Genomic DNA, 5,501 nt, shown 5'->3' on the forward strand with positions numbered 1-5,501 from the left:
GGAAGTGGAAGGGTGGGTCAGGATCTGGACTAGCAAGTGGCAGGTCAGTATAAGTCTGAGGGTCGACGCCAGTGGGAACATCCTCCACCCACCCTCCAGCTTTGCAATCGGAGAGAGCAGAGGGTACCTGACGTACGCAGGGCAGCCGAAAGTGTGCCAAACCTGCAGGAGGTCAGGCCACATGGCGGCGGACTATAAGGTCACCATTTGTCAGAACTGTAAGAAGGAGGGTCACCCGACCAAAGAATGCAAAGAGGCCAAGAACTGCAATCTGTGTGGAGAGGCAGGCCACGTGTACAAGGCCTGCCTAAGACGAGGGGCCACCACCTATGCACAGATGGCCGGAGGTGGCAATGCGAGCCGTGGATCGCAAAGGGCTGGCAAGGTACCACAAACCAGCAGGGGAATGGTGTCTGGGAGCACCCAGAAGGATGGAGGGGAGCAGACGGCAGCCAGCGGCGAAGTGTAGCAGCCAATCCAAGCTCCCACAGGACAGACGGAGGAAATGGAGGAGGAGCAAACCAAGGAGGCAGAGGAGTGGATTCTTGTAAAAACCAGGAAAAGGAAACCTTGCCAGCCCCCCAAAGCCACCCAGCAAAGGGGGAAACGACACCTACACGATGAGGATACAGCCAGCTCTTCAGATGGTGAGGATGGGCGTAAGGAGTGTCATCACCAGAGGAAAAGTCAGAGCGCCACGGGGAGAAAGGAGGGCAGCACCCCCCAAACAGGAAATGATGAACCCTGTGAGGGGGCTAGTAAAGACCACCCCCCACCCTGTGAAAACCAGGAGGTGCCCACCGCCCCACAGCTCCAGGTAACTGGGAGCAGCGATCCTCTAACAGCCCAGCTGTCAGACAGAGAACGGGACTGTGCGAACCCTGGTCCCGACCCGAAGACACCAGAGGGAAATGCCTGCAGAGTGGAGCCAGACAGCTACCTCAGCCCTGCGAGGGTCCAGCAGTTCGTGTTCATCACAGGAATGCAGATAGCTACCCCAGAGAGGCAGAACCAACAGCAAATGGACACTGGTAACCTCATAAACTGTTAAAATGGGGAAAAATATTGCCAGTATTAATGTGCGTAGCATTAAATCTGCTGCGCGATGTGTCTCTACACTGGCCTTCCTGGCCAACGTTAAAGCCGATGTTCCTGTTTCTGCAGGAGTGTGGGATACCCCACCTCAGCAGCTACAGGAGATGGTCGAGCTTGTGGGCCCATGGGCCGTCAGTGTGGTCGGGGGGCAACGATAGCCACGCCTCAGATCTGGGTATCCTGTTGCGAGGAGGCAACTTCACCATCTCTGAGGTTAAGGAGGTGGTGGGCGGGCGCCTCCTCATCACCGACATCATGTACAAGAATGCTCCCCTGAGACTGATTAATGTGTACGCCCCAGTGGGTAAGAGTGAACGGTTGGCCGTCCTGCAACAGCTTCCACTGTTGCTGGCTACGTCCAGGCCGGTCATTCTGGCCGGAGACTTCAACTGTATCATTGATGCAGATGGACGATCCGGCGGGGGGGACAGTAAACTGGACGCCACATCCAGAGCCCTGATGGACACGGTAAAAGATGCCAAGCTGCACGACGTCTTCAGCACCCCTGCAGACAGAGCGCAGCGTAGATACAGCTAGTCACGGGCAGACTGGTCTATCCGCTCAAGGATAGATGACCTGTTTGTGTCCTGAACGCTCTCGGTCAGATCCACCAACATCAAGCCGGTGTTCTTCTCCGACCACTGCCTCCTGCTGGCCGATTGTCACCTACAGGATGAGCAATGGGCTGGTAAGGGAATGTGGAAGCTGAACACCAAGCTGTTGACCCCGGGAAACATTGAGGAGCTCAAGAGGGACTACGCAGGTTGGAGAACCGTGAAGCCCCTGTTTGAGTCCCCAGTGGACTGGTTGGAAACAGTGAAAGGGAACATCAAGCGGTTCTTCATCCTCAAAGGTTTTTAGGAGGCGAGAGAGAGGCGGGGAAAACTGTCCCAGCTCCAGGAAAGTATGCAGAACCTGCTCCTTCTGCAGACGATGAGGATCGATGTCACGGAGGACCTCCAGGAGGTGAAGGGCCAGCAAGCCTCGCTCTTTGCCTTGGAGGCCTCCAAGATAATCTTCTGGTCCAGGGTCCGCTCGGTGGAGCAGGACGAGACGTGCTCACGTTTCTTCATCCAGAAGATGCACAAAGAGAGCCCCGTGCTCTGCAGCCTGAAGGAAGAAGATGGCTCGGTAACGTCATCTCAGGCTGACATCATGAGGATCAGCAAATCCTTCTATGCCAGTCTGTATGACTCGAAGCCAACCGACAGCACGGCCTCCCAGTCATCCCTGTCCTCTATCACGGAGGTCTTAGACGACAGAACATGGGAGAGGCTGGACCAGCCACTATCTCTGGACGAGCTGACCAAGGCCCTGGAGTCCTTCAAAAAGAATAAAACTCCTGGAAGCGACAGCTTACTGGTCAAGCTCTATTCCGCTCTGTGGGACCTGATGGGCCAGGACCTGCTGGAGGTGTATGTCAGTATGCTTTGGGCCGGTACCATGAGTGAATCCATGAGGAAAGACATCATCACCCTCATCTACAAGCGGAAGGGGGAGAGGTAGGAAATCAGAAATTGAAGACGAATTTCACTATTAAATGCAGATTACAAAATCTTGGCAGAGGTCATCGCCAACTGGGTCAGGTCTGCTCTGGGATCGGTGATCCACCCTAACCAAACCTGTGCTGTACCGGGCAGGAAGATCGCTGAGAGTCTCGCACTCCTCAGGGATACGATCGCCTACGTGCAGGACAGGAGGTTGGATACCTGCCTCATCAGCCTGGACCAGGAGAAAGTCTTTGACAGGATATCTCATAAGTATATGAGAGATGTTCTCTCCAAAATGGGCTTCGGGGAGGGAATCTGTAATAGGATCAGACTGCTCTACACCAACGTTGTCAATGCAGTCCCAATCCATGGGTGGGAATCAAATAGCTTCCCAGTCAGATCTGGAGTCAGGCATGGCTGCCCTCTCTCTCCTGCCTTGTTTGTGTGCTGCATAGAGCCATTTGCCAAGTCCATCAGGAAGGATGCGAGCCTGAGAGGGGTGACTATTTCTGGCAGTGGGGGCCTACAGGTTAAGGCCTCCCTGTACATGGATGTGGTCGCCGTTTTCTGCTCGGATCCGCTGTGCATCTGTGACCAGTTCGAACGGGCCTCGGGGGCCAAGGTAAACCGAGGCAAGAGCGAGGTCATGCTCTTCGGGAACTGGGCCGACCAATCCTCGATCCCCTTCACCGTCAGGACCGACCACCTGAAGGTGCTGGATATTTGGTTCGGGGGGGCTGGGGCGTGTGCCAAGACTTGGGAGGAACGAATCAAGAAAGTGAGGCAGAAACTGGGTAGATAGAAGCTACGGTCGCTCTCCATCATGGGTAAAAACCTGGTCATCAGGTGTGAGGTTCTGTCAGTGTTGTTATGTGTGGCACAGGTCTGACCTTTCCCCAGAACCTGTGCCACCGCAGTCACCGGGGCCATCTTCCACTTCATGTGGAGATCAAAGATGGCCAGGGTCCGAAGGGACACAATGTATAAAGACATGAGCAATGGAGGAAAAAACACGCCCAATGCCACCCTCACCCATTTGGCCACCTTTGTGTGTGGCTGCATCAAGCCATGCTTGGATCCCCGGTACGCAAACACCAAGTGTCACTACATACTGAGGTTCTACCTGTCCCCGGTGTTGCGAAGGGTGGGCCTGGCCTCGCTGCCGCGGAACGCCCCAAGTAGTTGGACCATTCCCTATCACCTGCCCTTCGTGGAGAAACACCTTTGACCACAAGTCCATCAGGAAGTGGTTAGCACGCAGTGTCCTTGAGACCCTTCGGGAAAAGGAGATGGTGGATCCTATCGAGCGGTTCCCTGAGCAGACTGCCAAAATCATTTGGCAGAATGCCTCATCACAAGAACTTTCCAACAAGCACCAAGACATGGCTTGGCTGGTGGTGAGAAGGGCTCTGCCTGTGAGATCCTTTATGCACGCCCGGACTCTCTGCCGCACCACACACTGCCCTCGAAGTGGCTGCGGGGGGGACGAGACTGTCACACACCTCCTTCTGGAATGTGCCTACGCAGAGGAAGTCTGGAGAGGAATACAGTGGTGTTTGTCGAGGTTTGTCCCAAGCAGCGCCGTGACGCGGGACTCCGTGCTCTACGGTCTGTTCCCCGGGACGCACACTGAGACGAACATCAACTCTGCCTGGAGGATCATCAACTCGGTGAAGGACGCTCTCTGGGTGGTCCGAAACCTGTTGATCTTCCAGCTGAAGGAGTTGACCCCGACTGAGTGTTGCAGACTGGCACATTCCAAGGTCCAGGACTATGTGTTGAGGGACACGCTGAAGCTTGGGGCAGCTGCCGCCAAGGCACGGTGGGGAAAGACCACCGTGTAACGTCCACGTGCCTAAGAACAGGGGGCCCACCCAGAATAGCTGGATAGTCAATGTACAGACTTGTATATACGAATGATTGTATGTAAAGAAATGTAATGTGTGCATAAGAATGGCATGACCAATTGTATAGATACACAAATAATTTTATGATTAAAGTATATTTTTGAAATTAAAAAGAAGTCTGAGCAGGTCATTCCATTGCAAATGATACCTGATACCACTGATGATGATCCCTTCCATTGCCTTTTGAGGAGCAGAATTCTGGGTTTGATTTATCCTTGCCTCATGGGCCTGTCATATCTGGGCAATTTTCCTTATTGCCAGATTGATAACTATTGTAGATGTACTGAAACAGCTCGGCTACCTGTGTAGCTAGTTCTGGAGCGCAAGTATTCAATGCTATTGCTGAGGGCTCATAGTACTCCAGCTCTTCCTTGATAGTATGTGGAGCAAAGTAACTTCGCTGAAGACTGCCATCTGTGCTGCTGGGGACCTTAAGAGATTTACGGTTATCCCAGACCCAACCATCTACAGTTGTTTCATCAATGACCTTTCTTGCATCATGGCGATGTTCACTGATGCTTGCAACAACATGTAGTACCTTTTGCAACTCCTCAAATAATGAAGCAGTCCAGGACCGAATGGAAAAGACTTGACAAAATTCTGGCATGTTCTGATAATTGGCATATTTTGGGTGCACCATTGAAGTTCAGGGTATGATACATGTGTGGTGTGTTCCCAGATGCTCTCAATGTTGTGTCTTAGGTTTTGGTATGATTGGTTGTCAAAGCTGAGTATGCTGTTGTTTCTTCCATTGACTTAACGCCAGTTCGTTTATCCAGTTTCAGGCTTATTGAATAGTTTGATCGGCCACTTTGCTGTGGATCTGGAGTTGTATGTTGACCCAGACCAGGTAAGGACAGCAGATTTCCTTCCTTAATGGCATTAGTAATCCAGCTGGGCTTTTACAACAATTGACAGTGATTTCATGGTCATCGTTGATTTTAATTACAGATTATCTTTTTTCAGTTGAATGCAAATGCAATCATCTGCTGTGTTGGGATTAGAACAT

General features: G+C 52.5%; 1 pseudogene; it reads left to right on the plus strand.

The window, feature by feature from the left end:
- Positions 1–505: 505 nt before the first annotated feature.
- Positions 506–4,476, plus strand: LOC148136869 (uncharacterized; annotated as a pseudogene).
- The last annotated feature ends 1,025 nt before the right edge of the window (positions 4,477–5,501 follow it).

Source organism: Chiloscyllium plagiosum, unplaced genomic scaffold (assembly GCF_037043375.1).
Source record: "Chiloscyllium plagiosum isolate Xiang-an unplaced genomic scaffold, Cpla_swu_hap1 HiC_scaffold_44, whole genome shotgun sequence".
NCBI classification, from domain to species: Eukaryota; Metazoa; Chordata; class Chondrichthyes; order Orectolobiformes; family Hemiscylliidae; genus Chiloscyllium; species Chiloscyllium plagiosum.